Below are 16,496 nucleotides of genomic sequence, written 5' to 3' on the forward strand. Positions count from 1 at the left end.
AAAAGATGAGAGCAGACGAGGGAAAAGAGGTGCTCCATAGGGTACTGACAAGAACATGATTGATCTTAGAGACGATGTGATCATACCTTGTTTAGGTGAAAAAATTCCCTGATCGTCGAGGTTCAACTAAATCACAATCCTTGATGCAATTACACATAGACTGTAACTTGGGACACCTATGAAACGCACCACCATCCTTCAAATGGTCTTTATAAGCATTAAAGTATCCTAAAAGGAGCCAGGGGAGGGATGAAGAAGAGGCAATGCGCTTGAGATTAGCCCATAAAGGTCCTTGGTCAAGGTTGAAGCTTGCCTTATAAATAAAAGTAACCAAGTATTGCTGTTAGGTTCATTTAAGGATGACCTTGGTGTGAATCAGCTGATTTGTTACAATGGTCAATTGGACCTCAACATCATCCTTGCACCATTGAATCCAAATCTCACCATTCAAAGAGGCACTATAGTTGTGAGTATTCCATCTATGCCTGAATTGACGAGAGATCCCTTCAAAATTATATTCTTTCACATGCATCTCCATAAGCCCAAACATAGAGAGTTTATTCACATGCACCAATCCATGACAACCTTGTGCGTACCAGGGTTTATTTAAACCACTTAGGTTCTAGGCAGCTAGCTATCTTAAGTATGATTATTGGGGTTGGAGGGAGGTTGCATTCAGTTATGTGCACAATAGAGAGATCCCTGTCATTATTTTTGTGTTTGTGCGAATATCTCCCTCAGGCATATAGATCTGAAACATGTCACTTTTCATCCGACATCTAAAAACAAAAGTTAGTTTTGCATTTTGGTTATTTGGGTTAAAAAAAACTTTTTAAATTTACATAATAACAATCAAATTCACCTAATGAGCCCTTAATAACCCAATGGTGCCAAGAACAAGAAATCCAAACCGTAACCCAAAATACATCCACCATCACAACCATATCTCTTTGATTTTTTTTATTTGTTTCAGGTTAAAGATCCTAATTTTCTTATTTTGATCTCCAATCTCTTCGATTTTATTTGATAAAAAAATATCTTTGCTTTTGTCATTGTTTTAGGTTAAAGATCCTGATTTTTTATTTGATTTCCAACCTCTTTGACTTTTTCATCGTTTCAGGTTGAAGATCCCTCTTTTTCTCTTGTTGTCTATTTGTGTCTCATGCTCTTTCACGTCATCATTCTTTGTTACAGTCTGGATCTTTATTTCCAAGTGCAGAACTCGGATACTATCGAGGTCCTTGATTGCAATATATGTGCCAGCCTGCATTGAGCTAATTACTTCCTTTTGTCCTTTCAGTTCATTCTCATAGCCATTCCACAGTGAATCAAACCACTGGCCCATTGCTCTTATAAGGACTGAAGTCACTGTGGTCATGGCAGCAACAACTAGAGGTGCTGCAATTGTAGCAGGTACCATCAAAAAAATAAGGATGTTAGCAAAAGTTGCTGCAAGGATAATGTGTGAAACTTTCCACCATGTCTTTGCTAATTTCAACTTCTTATCAAGTTTATTCTTTCGGATTTGTAACTTCTTTAGCATCAACAACTGATTTTTGTAAACTGTTTGGAATTGCTGGATGAATTCATCCATGAATGGGCTTTCAGCAGCCTTGAAATTCTTCAGTTCCTCTCACGTTGCCAAATACTTCTACTTCAACCCATCCTCCTTTTTGAATTGTCGCAATGCAAAATGAAGGATCAATTGGTTGTCACGAGCTTTCTTTAGGCACTCATTCAAGTAATTGCAGAAATCTAAGGTTTTTAAACTGTTATCGAAGTAATACTAGACAAGTCCCACGAGTTTTTGTAGTTTTCCATGTCTTCTTGACAATCTAGGATGACTTTGATGACTTGCTGGTCCATCTCAAGCAGGTTTTCTGTAACTTCTATCAGTGAGTCTAAGTATAGTGCCCGAACTTCCGCTCTAGAGGCAACGTAGTTGATCACACTGTTAGTCTTGGTTTGCAAAATGTAATCAAGGGACTGTAAATCCAGATTGAGCCTGCATTAGAAGTGTATTGCACATTGGTATTGAGACGAATGATGGGACAAGGAGGCTTGAAAGGAGAAAAATGAGAAGGAAAAAAAGAGAGCAATTAGACGAGTAACCTTTAAAATCTTGACATTGAAAACTGAGAAGCTACTCGTTGGATTACATTTAGATGACAGGCCTTTGATTACATTTTGCAGATCCAGAATAATCGTGTCATCAACTCTATTGCCTCTATAGTGGAGGTTCGAGTACTCTTCTTGGACTCACTGAGAGAAGTCATAGAAAACCTCCTTGAGATGGACCAACCAGTAGTCAGAGACTCAGAGTCATCCTAGATTGTCGAAGAGATATGTAGAAAATTGCAGAACTCTAGGGACTTGTCGAGTATTAATAAGATAATAGTTTAAAAAAAGAGTTAGAATTCTACAATTCCTTGGATAAGTGCCTCAAGAAAACCTATGATAGCTAATTGGTGCTTCATGTTGCGTTGCAACAATTTGAAAAGGAGGATGAGTTAAAAGAAAACAGGTACTTGGCGATGCTTGAGGAACTGAAAATTTTCAAGGCTGCTAGAAACCCAGTCGTAGATAAATTCATCCAACACTTCTAGATGGTTTATAAGAATTAGTTATTGATGTTAAAGAAATTACACATCCAAAAAAATAAACTTGATAAGAAGCTGACATTAGCAAGACATGGAGGAAGGTTTCAAACATTATCTTTACTGTCATCCTTATTTGTTCGGTGGTAGCTGTTGCAATTGCAGCACCTGTAGTTGTTGCTGCCGTGGCAACAATGACTTCAATCCTTGTAAGAATAATGGGAGTGGTTTTGCGTCACTGTGGCAGACTGTGAGAACGCATTGAAAGGACAAAAGGAAGTAATGAGCTCAATGCTAGTTGGCACGTGCATTGCAATCAAGGACTTGGAGAGTATCCGGCTTCTGGTTGAGCGCTTAGAAATAAAGATCTTGACTCTGATGAAGAATGGTGATTTTACACTAAGGCAAGAGGAGGCAGTGAAGATTGAGGTGGAGAAGATCAAGAAGAAGTTGGTGGGTTTTATGCAAAACCTTGAAGATTTGAGCGAATAGGCTAACAAGTGCAACCGAGATGTACATAGGGCAAGGACAGTTGTTCTACTAAAGATAATTAAACATCCCAACAACTGATGAAACATGTTGGTATGCTCTGCTCACTGTTTTCTTCCAGTGACTTTGTAATTTTCATTCTCTTATGTATTTTTCTGCAACAATTGTTAACTTCATGTTTTCATTGGAATGGCTCCTTATTTGGTGGTGAATCTAAGTGAAAAGAATTGATAGTTTCAGTTTTTAGGTTAAATTTTCAGCTTTTCTTTGGGTTGTTTTTTCCTTGGGGGGGGGGGGGTGGGTGAAAGTGTGAAGAAATTTCTGGTCAACTATTGTTGGTATTATTCTGATTCACAGAAAATGTTTATATGCCACACGTTTGCAGATCACCGGTTATAGATTTGTTGATGTGATTCTCCTTTCTATAATGAAATTATGGACTAAAATTCACCCTCTCTCTGGGGGGGGGGGGTACTAGACATTGTTACTCCATTATCAAGAATTAAACCTCTTTGGTTGCTATCTTAATTATACCTTGATTGCAGCAAACAGCCATTCTTCACACTATTGTGTTACTGTCATGGTAGTGCAACTTTTATTGCCTACAGATGGTCACAAATCAACATAAGCGAATAGTCTATTCAAAAGAAATATAATGCCAAAGATGTCAGTGTGCAGTTGAATGATGATGAGGGGTCACTTCTGTAAATAGGTAGCATCTTTGTGTTTTTTAGTTTGTGTGAGAACAAGTAGAATAATCATTATCCAACTTTACCATTCACTCAATCACAAGTTCCCAGCACCTTAGTGTAAGATGAAAGATCTGATATAAGAGTTCTTTCGGACTATGGTGAAAATCTTGTACTCAAAGCTTTTAATGAACTCGCTCTTTGATATCATTTCTGACTATGTGACATGTGGATTCTGGTTGGCTCTTATTGATGCTTTTCTAAGTTCAAGATGGATATCAAATTTTATAGATTGTGAATGTCTGGTCCACTAGCCACAGGCCTGGTTCTGTGGCATGGGTTCGTTTTGACCCTATTGCCGTATCCATGGCACGGTCTCCAAAATTCAATCTGTAAACTAGTTCCATTCAAGATAGCTTTAAGCAAGTTGTAAAGGGGAGCTCTTTTTTCCTTTACAAATAGTCATGTTCTTCCCTTGTTAGAATTTCACTGCATAGTGTAGTGTTTTAGAAATCCTTTTACTGTGGTCACAAGCTACTTTTCCTTGTCTCAGGGTTAGGATTGGGTAGTGAGGCACTTGTTCAGTGTCCATAGAACCATTTACTAAATCCTTTTGATGGGATTTCATCTAGCATCTATGATGGAATTAGTTTTGATTGATCAAGGCTTTCTATCTAGTTGGGGACATGTTGGATGATATAGCTAGTTTCAGGCTTCTGGGCTCTCATTGTAGGAGGAGATTCAGCCAGCTCATTGCTTGGATGAGTGTACACTGGCGGATTCTTTGGAGCTTTGCATGTCATTAGGTGCATCAGAGTAACTGCTTCTATAATGAACTGATCATTTGATAGGAAGCCTAGCTCTGCTAATGAGTAGCAGATTGCTTTGCAAAATGGGGGTAATAGGTTGACGGGGAGTTTTGCGGGGTTCTCTACCGGTGGCAGATTGAGATTTACTTTTATGACGCTACTTTTCTAGAGATTACATGTTCAGGCCAGTCTGTTTTCCTGGGTTTCCAATTAATCTATCAATCTTACTGTCCAAAAAGTTTAATTCCAGTTGTCAGGTTTCCTTCAGATCTCAGCTGCAAAGGCCCCAATTTGGAATAGTTGAATGTTGTATGGTGTCCGAAGAACCTGGCGTATAACTTGAATGGAAGAGAAAACTATTATGTGCACCTCAATTTCTTGTACCTGACTCAGAGTATTGATCCACGCTCATTTACCTTGGTGGTGAACCAAGTGACCTGTTTTCTGAGATTTGTAATGGGAGTAGAGGGCTTGAGCCCATGGTGTTGTATGATCTAGCCCATGGTTGTCAAGGCGTCTGGGTGGACCCTGCCCAGTCAAAGCGATCGTTGCTTTTTTTTATGTCAATAAAGCAGTCACTCTGTTGCCTATAGCGTCCAAGCGGGCGCTTTGGATGCCCAACCACCGCTTTATTGGCACCATTTTTTTTGCAATTTTTCTGTTTTCTTCTTTGAGATTCTGAACTAATACTTCTATGGTAAACCCAATATCAGTATATCACATCTTTGGTTACCAACGATAAACCCAATATCACATATCTATGATTAGGAAATAGAATTTATTCTCTGAGATTCTGATATTGACTTTTTTTGTTATGTTACTTTTCTTGGTTATCAACTGGAAGTGAATGCATAATGCCTAAGTTATTTATTCAGCAGGTGTCTGAGTTACTTTTTGTCTCCCAGAAGGGTTGCTTAGTTGTTTTCATAATTTGGTTGTTCAACTTTGAACTTTGATTTGTGACTTTAATGTTGTTATATTTAAAGTTAGTGACTATGTTACATTTTTCAATCAAATATACTGATTATATGAATGAACTTTTCATTAAGTTTGCAAAATGTCTCATACTTAAATGCTAGGAATTTTATGTAATTTTTTATATAAAAAATTCACTCTAGAAAGCTTTGACTGCTTAGTCATCGCTTTACGCTTTGTTGCTTTAGTGCCTTGGAAGCCCTCTATCGCTTTAACAACCATTTTGGCCAGTGGGTTGATTCTTTTATCCATTTGGAGCACTATTTATTCGCCTTACGTTTTGTAAATTAAGAGTCAGATTTGACGGTTTTTTATTTAGGTTTTGGGTGAGTTTTGTAACGTCATTTGGGCTGTTACTGAGAGATCTCCTTTGCAATCTTCTTCCATTACATAGTGAAATTTCTTCGGCTCACCTGTGGACATAGTACACTGCTTTGGTCTGTGAACCACATTAAAACTTCTGTATTGCCTTGTTTTGTTTCTCATTCGTTTGTTATTTCTTGGTGTATGTTCTAACAGAAACTCTTGCAGAAGCGCCTAGTAGTAGGATGCTGCTTTCCATTTTTGTCTTTACGTTATGTTTTCCATTACCCTCATGGGCAGAGGGGGGAAAAAGTTGAACGATATTGTCAAAGTTGTGACAAAGTTGGACAGAAGTAACCTGCAACAACAAGAACAAGGGAGAAGATGATGTTGATAGACTCGTAGGACAACTGGAGTTAGGCAGGGACTCTACCACTTAGAAGGAGAAATTCCCCTGGTATCGATAAGAATTATGCCAGCATAGCTATTTAGGTTAACAATACCCCTTTGATTAAATAGATCTAGAACTTTTTACCCCAAAAAAGTAGATCTGGAACAGAAACATAAAGACTAAAGTACCCCTAAAAAGTACCTCATGTTAGACATTGTGGACTTAATTTTTTAAAACTCCAACTGGGGTGTTGGAAATGTATGTGATTCAGCTTAGAAAAAAATAAAATGGGAATCAACCATCAGATCCAGACTTGACTAGATATTGTTAGAAGTCTGAATTCTATAACCAGCCAACAGTAGAAAGATCATAGAAAGCAAGAGAGAAGAAAAGAAAGAATCATTCGAATAAGATCTTACTTGCAGGTTGCAGCCTAAGTAAAGTGAACTGTAAAAGTAAAGAGACTTAGAAAGACAGATTACCCTTTGTGGTACATATTTTAACAGATAACTTTGATAAAGCAATGGACTGCAAAACAGCAAACAACAACAACAACAATAAGTCTTGTCCCAACTAAATGGGGTTGGTTAAATGGATTCTTGCCTTTCAATCAGTTTTGTTTGAGGTCATGTTAGATACAAGGCATAAGCTATGCATATCATTTATCACCACTTCTCTTAAGGTTATTTTAGGTCTGCCCCTAACTCTTCTAGCTCTTTCAATCTGGATTATATCACTTCTCCGTACATGGGCATTTATAGGTTTCCGTTGAACATGACTGTGCCACCTTAAATGACTTTCTCGAAGCTTATCACTTATGGGAGCAACTCCTGGACCAACTCTAATATGATCGTTCCTTATCTTATCCTTCCTAGTTTTGCCACTCATCAATCTTAGCATCTTCATTTTTGTTATACTGAGTTTATCTATATAATTCTTTTTAACAGTCCAACACTCTGCACCGTATATCATAGCTGGTTGAATGACAGTCCTATAGAATTTTCCTTTAAGCTTTCATGGAATACGTCGATCACACAAGACCCCAGGCGTAAGTCTCCACTTCATCCACCCTATTTTAATTCTTTGGGAAACATCATCCTTTCCCAGCTCTGACAGAAGAACTACAAAATGGAGAAACCTCTACTTGTAGTACCACACAAGCATGTGAGCCACCATCAACAAGAATGGAGGAAAAAATGTTCATGAAGAAGAAATCAGGATAACGGTATGAGCGGCAGAAAGTATTTGTCGCAGTCCAGAAAATTCCAATAGTCGGCGATAGAAAAATCATTACTATAGGCCAAAAATGTCAAAAACTATTGCAGAAACTGAAAATAGCATCAAGGATGAAGAAATTATCACTATGTGCTTCAGGTAAACACAGAAATCTTAAGCTAGATGAATTCCACGCATATAAGAAATCCACAATGACACATTTTCAATAAGAAGACAAGCATCCAATCTTCAATGAGAAGATGGGGGCAGATTATAAATAATCTATATGAGAACCAATAGGTAACTTAGATCGAAACTCAGAGTGGTGGAGGAGATAGGCTAGTTCCATGACCACAGTCGTGCACATGCCACATTGTACTCAAAATTGTTTCTTTACATTAAAAATGGAGTTAGTTGAGTGCAAACATAATAAGAAACGCAAACAAAGACTCCTAACTGGAATGTAAAACGTAAACTAACTCAATTCTTTCCTATATTACCTATTCAAAGCAAAACATTATAGCATGAAAGAAATAAAAGAAAAAGCTACAGGCCAAATCATTACAGAGTTTACTAGACCAGAATCCTACATTGACTCAGTTTATTTAGGTTTTGGTTTCCAAAGCTGGAAGTATTGGTCGAAGAACTCTAAAGCCACTACACCAATTCTCCTTCTCTAAAAGGAACTCGCTTCTGTCAAGAGAAAACGGTCAAGGAGACCAACAAAGTCAACATGCTGGAGGAGGAAAATCTGTATTTCTATTTTATCATGCTTGAAATGTAGGTATTTGCATGCTCACGTTTCTTGAAACTTGAAAATGAGCAGCAAGCTGTTGGTTCAGGCTCTAGTAGAAGGTATCTAACACCCAATCCTGGGCTTACGGTCATTATCATTCCCAAGCACAGCAACTACCAGTAAGTTTTGAATGAGGCTGTCTGGGCAGGATGAGTATTCTCGCCTACCCCAACCTAGATGCAGTGCCGGTCACATCATTGACTGGTTTGTACTTGGGGAGCAAATGGGGGAATGCAGCCAAAGTTAATGTTGTGTTCAGCCTCAAGGGAAAAATTGCCACTTATTTAGAAGATAGATAATGGTAGTCTAAGAGTTCAGACAAAGTTGAGTTTTCAAGAATTGAAACTGACATAGAGGAAAAGAGATGTCTTGCACAAATCTCAAGAACAGCAACAGCAGGTCCTTTGTCGAGAGTTTCACGATCAGATCTTAATAACAGTAATTGCAGATCATTTGACTCGAGAAACTTAGAAAATCAGAGAGGTCTACAATTGATGTATAAATTATCTTTGTTCTTCATGTTCAGATCTCATGATCAATCGAGAACAGAAACAAGGCTGCAATATTGCTGCAAATGTGCATGACTCCCGTATCAACTCCCAAAGCAGTATTAACTAGAGAAGAAGCTTAGTTAGCCCTACTCTGGTATGATGTGAAGTAGTAACAACAGTAAACAGTAAACAGCAAGAAGAAGAACAACAAGAGGAAGAGAGGGAGATTACCTGTTTTTGAGGCAGAAAAGATACTCCCTCACCCATAACAGTAAGATTTATAACAACTTACCAATAGTCGAGATTGCACTTACTCCTTTGGTTCATGTACACCAACACATAAACCTTAAACAATAACATATGAAGACTAAAACGCTCTTGAAATCACCGTGTGGTAGACTTTCTTACAGGATGTTTTATTCCTGCATGTGGTATGTAATGGGGGACAGAAAAAAGAAAAAAGAAGGATACAAATATAGGGGGAAGAAGGGGAAACTTTGGAAGAATCGGTCTTGAAGAAGGGGAAAACGGAGAACACTTATAAGAAGAAGAAGAGAAGAGAAGAGAGAGAGAGAATTTAAAACTGACTACAAGTGCTAAAGCTTAGAAAGCTAAGCTTCAAGTCATCGTTTTTATTCCATGCTCAATAAGCTGACTACAAGTGCTTAAATAATAAAGAGACATACTTCAATCAGAAAACTACTATGGTAGGACTCTTAGCAATTTAAAACAAACTAAAACTGATCATACTAGGATCCTGGTAATTTAAGCTGACTAAAACTGATCCTAAATATCCTACCACCTCAGGGGAGCCTTGCTTGGATGATTGCATCCAACTTGAAGAGGATGATTAGTGACCTCATAAAAGAGCCTACGCCTCTGACCCTCTCTCTTGAAGATATGTGTCATTGTCTGATTCTTTCCCTTCCTTCAGGCTATCAAATTCCTGAGATGTGAAAGTTCAAAAAGGGAAATCCGGATAGGCATTTGAGGTTGTTTATGAACAATAGAGTTCAAGCCGACACCCATCTTCACAACCAGATCTATCTCTTTCAATTAAAAATACTGATTACATAATCATATCATACTACTGTATAAAAGTCAAAACACAACCCAGTGATGGCAAATCTTTCAGAAGACCAAAATACCCTCCCACCAATGCAACCTGCCCCTTCACATGAAATGTACCTGTTCACAACAACGCACACCAAAGGGCCTAACTAAAAAAATCTCCCCCCAAAAAGCTATGCAACTCACCAAATTTTGCCAAACAAGATTATACCCCCAAGGCCCCACTTGCCAAATGACACTTTGTCAAATGCACTCACATTTAATATCTCTTGTGAGTTGTGGTTGATCTTTAATTTTTACTAGTACATATACACGTGGGCTTTTAACTCTTATTATAAATAAAATAATACGGGCATACAAAATATTAGGAATAATGGAGTTTCTTTTGAGTGAACTGCAATATTGGCTCTATGTGCTAATTGAATTATTGAGAAATGAGTGAGAGAAAATAGGAACCTGCATTCATCATTATTCATAAACTGCGTGGAAGATTGGTATATAGAAGCATCAATATATTGAAGAACCATGGCCCTATTGATTTTCGGCTACCATTTCTAGTTCCCCTCCTATTGAATAGGAACTAAATAGATATTGAAAGAAGGGAATAATTGAATGTTGACCTTCGACTGAACTTTTGTATACACAAAGTGAGAATGTATGGTTTTGCATCCCATGGACTAGAGGGTAATTTGGGAGTTCATGGTTGAATATTAGTTGGGCGGGAAAAATTATTACAAAATTTGGGATTTGGTAATTATTTTCAAAAATAGGATCCATTTAAGTGCAACTTTTTTAAAAATAAATCTTTTATAAAATCTGACCATCTGGGAAATCTTCCTTAAATATACTTGATGTTGATTCCATTTCAGTTGGTCGCAATTGTTTCTGCTATATGGAAACCAAGTTAAGGTGTCAAACATCTTCACTTCTCAGTTATTGATTGTTGTTTGAACCTTATTTTTTGGGTGTACCCTACTTCCTGCTTCTTTCTTTCTTTCTAGACGTATCTGTCTGTTAATTATGGTTGAGTTTCATACAAGAAACTTAAAATTCTCTGAACCAGTGATTCACTGGGGCTGTGGTTTGTATGGTGACTATTTTACATTATAAAGGGACTATTTTATATTATTGAGGGGAAAAAGAACATTTGTGTTCACTTTCTGCTCCCTGCGAGCAGAATGTACTGTTGGAACCACTTCTTTTTCTATTGGAGAAACAAAATTGGAAGCGAAGATTATTTTATTTCGAAATGGGCATCCATAGCCCATCTAGTGCAAAAATCTAAAGAAGGTCAACCAAGTATCAACATGACAGCAACATTAATCGAATAATAGTTTGGTGATCAATTTCTTGTAAGTTTCAGAAAGTTCTGAACAGCAACTTCATTTATTTGTTTATTTATTTATTTATATCTTGGTGCTTGTTGTAGACATGTGAAACGACAACAGAGATTTGGAAGAGGGTTTTGGCATTTTTTGACATCAGGTGGGTGGAGAAGGATCTGTTGGAGGAATATATTAAATGGTGGAGGGATAAGGGTAATTTAGAGAAGGTATGGCTGAGATGTTTTGTTCTAGTCATATATACAGTATGGATGGAACATAATTTACGAAGGTTTGAGGGAAAATTTAAAACAATTGAATGGTTGATGTGGGACATCAAGAGAGAGCTGCAACTGGAACCATGTAAAGTGGCACAAATGTGTCAAGAAGATCTTATTGTAGCCAGAAGGTTGGGTGGGTATAGAGCTTGTGGTGCATAGGTAGCCTCGGCCGGAGGAGGTTTGCGGGAATCAACCTCCACAAGGGTGGTATAAATTGAAACTGAGATAGTATTGGGAACCCAGGTAAGGGAGGTGCAGGAGGTTTGATTCATGATGCTACAGCCAAGATTGTGTCTCACTTTCATGTGCATCTCAGGTTGTGTACCAACTATGAGCCAGGAACCTTAGGATGGACAAGGTTTGGATTGAGTTTTATTTGGTGGCCACTGATTTCAATACAGAAACAAGAAATTCCATGGATTGAAGGTTATCACATTGTTTTAGGGAGACAAATGTGTTGGGTGATTACTTGGCAAACTCAGAGGTAAAGCAACGAGTGTCTTCTCCTGGGTTGGATTGGCCTGAGACCATGATTCTTGAGTTGAGCAGGGATGAATCTGGACAACATAGGTTCAGATTTTGTTAGTCATGTAGCGTTAACAGTGCCGTTGTAATCCTTTTTTATTTTCACTTATTAATACATAAGATCGTTTACCTTTAAAAAATGAAAGGATTGTTGTAGAAATTTGGATAGCCCAGACAGCTGAGGCTGCATTTTTCAGGTCCAACTACGATTTTGTAGTTTTCAACTTCAGAGGCAACTTTGTTAGGTCATAATTTTTGCTGCACTCCACCAGTACAACATTTGTTCTTTTACAAAGATTTTGGACCGGAAAAAAATAAATGAGCTGGTTTCATATTTTTGAGAATAACCTGTGGCAAATAGTGGTAATTGAACAGAAAAAGGTTTATCTAGGATCATGGCAATTGGATTAGAGGACCATAAAAGGTAAAAGCTTAGACTTCATTGTATAAACTAAGGTGCTCAAAGTAATGAGCATGGCACCAACAATATTTCTTATGCATGGTTTATTGCTTTACTGCTGTCTTACATACAGTCAACCATTAACTGATCAGACCTTGTCATCTAAGCATGCTTCAATTTGTTGCACTAGTTTTTAACCCAAAAAAGGTGATGACAGAGAACCTTTGGAACCATGGATTTTGATTATAGATAAATTTTTCAGTCTGAACAAAGTTTGTCATGCGCTTTTGAATGTTGAGAGATATCATGATTATCTTACTATTTTGATGATGTTTCAGCACGGATTAATTATTGGATTAATTACTAAATAGTATCTGATATAGACTTTTGAAATGAGGTTCTAATTAAGGATGCAACTAGTGTCAAAGCATATAGGGAACTTCATTTCAAGTTGATTTTGAGTCCAACTTTTCTTACATAGCACATCTGTATCCCATTTCAAGTTCATTTCTAGTCATCATCGTTATGATGATATGGGATGTTCATTGAATGTGCAGCTCCAGGCATTTCTTTGAATTATTTGTTGGGCATTCTTAAGATGCTTTCAGTGTTAAATCATATAGTTCAGGGAAAGGACAAAGCAACAGTCATTGAGAATGTCAATGGATTGAGTGGAACCAATCACAGTTTCTCATCTGACCTGATTTGATAAAGCTTGTGTGGATATCATAGGTTAATGTCCAGGTCATATGAATACCTTCAGCAGTGCAAGTGCAGGTGCCACTCAGTTGAACTGGATTGGAGTAAGGGTCATCTTTATCCCACAAAGTCAAAGCATAGAAGCCCCATCACCCAAAAAAAGAAGAAGCTTTTTTAGTAGTTCTTATATCATCTATTTAATTAGGAAGTTGCATGTGGGTTGATGGTGGTGGGTCACCTTAACTTTTTTCTTGAATCTTGTTTGTGTTGAATTTCATTCTTCAGGCTTTGTAATGAGATAGCAGCAGCACGGGTGTCGAGTGATTTAAGCCAGTTAGGTGGTCTGTCACTGTATCTGGGAAGCATTAGACACCAATTCCAATGAAAATGTGTTGGTTACCAAACATGGACGGGTATCTGAGAAGTGAGACCCTTTTCCTTTGTTGGGTGAAATCTGAGAAGTGAGACTGGATCATAAGAGAGTTGGGAGAGCAAACAGAGGATGCCATGGTCTGCAATTGCGGCGTAGTTAACGTGTAGACATTGCATTTCTTCTGCGACAGAATGTCTTCTTCTAATTCCCAGCTGAGCGGAAGTGGCAGTGTCACCAGGAGGTGGGGACAGGAAACCAGTGTATTGTATGGTTGTGTTCAACAGTAGCATTTACCACCGGAGTGGTGATCTAGTGATCTCAAGCTACTCCCAAGTCGTTTGGTAGTTTCCATGTCTCAGTTTCAAATTCTTTTTGCTATTTTGTTTTTCGTATTGAACAGTTGTGTGCTCTTTGATCTGGGTATGGTATTATTTTTTGCTTCTGTGGATTATACCAGGCCTTCGGAAGGTTACACCAATAGGGTCTGTGCTTGCGCTGGTAGTTCATAAGGCTAACGCTTGCATGGATCGAATTCATAAGTTGGGGTATTCCCTCTTTTTTCTTAAAAAAAGAAAAGAAAAAAAGAAAGAAGGATCTGAAAGTGTTAAGCTCAAGGTATAAATGTGATCTGTGATTCTTTTGTTAAGATCTGCCCTTAATATTGGTATTTTATTATAATATATGTAAGTTTTAAAATTGAATGATATTATCCAATAAAAGCATGCCAACTGTCCATCACATTAAAGCTTTGAAAATGTGGTGGGGATGAAGCGGTTGACCTAACTTTGGTCCCATCATCCCTTAACATGGGCTGTCCCATAATCCGTGTGACACCCATGCTCTTATCTATACTCACTCTGTTGCAACCGGTTATTTCGAAAAAATTCCTAAGTTCTGAATAAGACCTCTCTAACGTTCCAACATCGAAAAACATTCATCTAAAAACGTTTAAGACCCTAAAATGAGTTATGTAACATTTTCCATGGTGAAGGTTGGTCTTTACAACAACGAGATCACACCGATGTGTCCTTCAATGCTAAGGGTACCTTCTAGGCCCCAACTGCAAACCTAGCCCTAGGGTAGAACCTGTTTTAGCTTCATAAGAAGTGGCAGGTTAGGTTCATGGGAGTCCTTGTACCTTTCTTCATGTTGGGTCATTTTAGTGATATATGTTATGGGGTTGTGGGCTCCACTAATTGTCCTTGTTGAAATTGATCCAACCATCCACTAATACTCTCTTTTATATCTATCACAAAAGACATGAAGACAAGACACATTACTTCTAGAATTTAATTCAAAGTGAGAAAATGACAGTATAGTCATGTGAGTGATGGGGTTGTGGCCCTGTGGGTTGTTATATATCTTTCGGTTTGGCATCCATCGCATCATCAGATATTTATACATTACTTATTTAAAAGTCCTAACTAACCAAGGAAAATTAGGTGAATTAAATTCTAATCACAGTATTACTTATATTTTATATTAAACAACTACTAATGCTGGAACTAGGTTACCACAAAACGATGCATTCTTAATGGTGTTTAATATATTTCTTAAGGTTGATGTTTAGTTATAAGTCATATCATTTAAAAGTTTGATGTGAGTTATAAAATGGATTTCAACAATTTGATGTGATGTTGGGACACATGTCATATATCTACAAGAAAATGAATGGTCGAGATAAAATTCCAACTAAAGATAGCATGTTTAGTTTAGTTAGTTTAGACTCTTTTGATTATGTTGATAACTATCAAATATGTCATGCTAGAATTCCTAAATAGATAAAATATCGGATTAAGTGGTGATAGAAGTTATGTCCCTAAGATTGTAGGTGGTGTTCTAGGGCAAAAAAAAAGATGGTGTTTCTTATCCTACAACTAAGTCATTGCAATGCAAGTAACATGATGGTACAGCAAAGAACATTTTTTTGTAGTGCTAGTTTACCTTGAAAGTACAGAGTGAGTTAGCTCTCCCAAACATGAACTAGACAGTGTGCCTCCAGTCTCATTTGAGGACACTCCTACAACAATATTCCCACTCAAACACTCACAAGGCACTTAGTTTGAGAATTATTATCACTTTTTGGCAATTGTGGCGCTTTTACACTACTTTGATTGGTAATCCCCGCACTCCCCATGCCGGCGTAAGTAGCAGTTATCATAGAGAGATCCTGGAGATTCTTCATTGTCGAAAGTGTACAGAGTTCAAAACCGAGACATACGCTAGCTTATTATATACGATGGGTACTTCAAAGCATACTTAAATAAAAGGTAAATGTTGATGGCTCATCCTTTCTAGAGAAAAATCTCTTTGGTTTTGTTAGAATAGCTTGCGATGCTCAAGGTTGGTTCATATTTGCATTTGGAGAAGGATTTGGCTATCAAGGACTCTATAGTGGCCAAAGCTCTAGCCATTAGAAAATCCCTCCATTGGTGTGCTAATTTGTCATTTGCACATGTGTTTATAGAAAGTGACAACCAAGCGCTAGTGGATATGCTCACAACATCCACGACTTGTAAAGTGTAGTATCACATCCTTAATGATGTCCGTGACAAAATGGTTGCTTTTGTAAGGATTTGTTTCTCCTATATTCATCGGAAGCGAATTGTCCAACAAATATAATAGCCAAAGAGGCAGCGTTAACGCAGGACTACTATCTATCTTTCTCTTTCCCAATTTATTCGATATGGCCTCTCCTTTTAGACTCGTTAGGTTGTATTATCCATAGGGGCATGTCCGCTTTCTAATAAATAATGTATTCCTCACCCAAAAAAAAAAAAAAAAAGAAGAGACAACACAAACAAACAAAGTCATTGCAAATTAATTTGTAAGATTGACAAGTATTTAGCAAGCTCTTTTGCACTAGGTTTGAATATCTTAATTGTCCTGGACTAGACATGTACTAGATATTGAGGGAGTCTGAGTTGAGAATTTTTGAAAATTGCTTATCACGCCATCCTCGATTCCATGGAGATCTTTCCACTGTGGGCTCCCCTAAGTTGTTTCTTTATAGAAAAGTAAGGATTGTCTACAATCAATACTTGCTGCCTCTGTTTGCTTTAAATTTTTT

The 16,496-nt window shown here is 37.6% G+C and overlaps 2 pseudogenes across 1 annotated transcript; one reads left to right on the top strand and one right to left on the bottom strand.

The window, feature by feature from the left end:
• Positions 1-1,108: 1,108 nt before the first annotated feature.
• Positions 1,109-2,066, bottom strand: LOC149017810 (UPF0496 protein At4g34320 pseudogene; annotated as a pseudogene).
• A 103-nt stretch (positions 2,067-2,169) lies between these two features.
• On the top strand, positions 2,170-14,394 carry LOC149017811 (UPF0496 protein At4g34320-like; annotated as a pseudogene). The gene is made up of 2 exons (XR_016173136.1): positions 2,170-3,179; positions 13,339-14,394. The product of XR_016173136.1 is annotated as a UPF0496 protein At4g34320-like (transcript).
• Positions 14,395-16,496: the final 2,102 nt, after the last annotated feature.

This window comes from Hakea prostrata, chromosome 4, assembly GCF_041222555.1.
Source record: "Hakea prostrata isolate BN-2017 chromosome 4, UWA_Hpros_2, whole genome shotgun sequence".
Classification (NCBI taxonomy): domain Eukaryota; kingdom Viridiplantae; phylum Streptophyta; class Magnoliopsida; order Proteales; family Proteaceae; genus Hakea; species Hakea prostrata.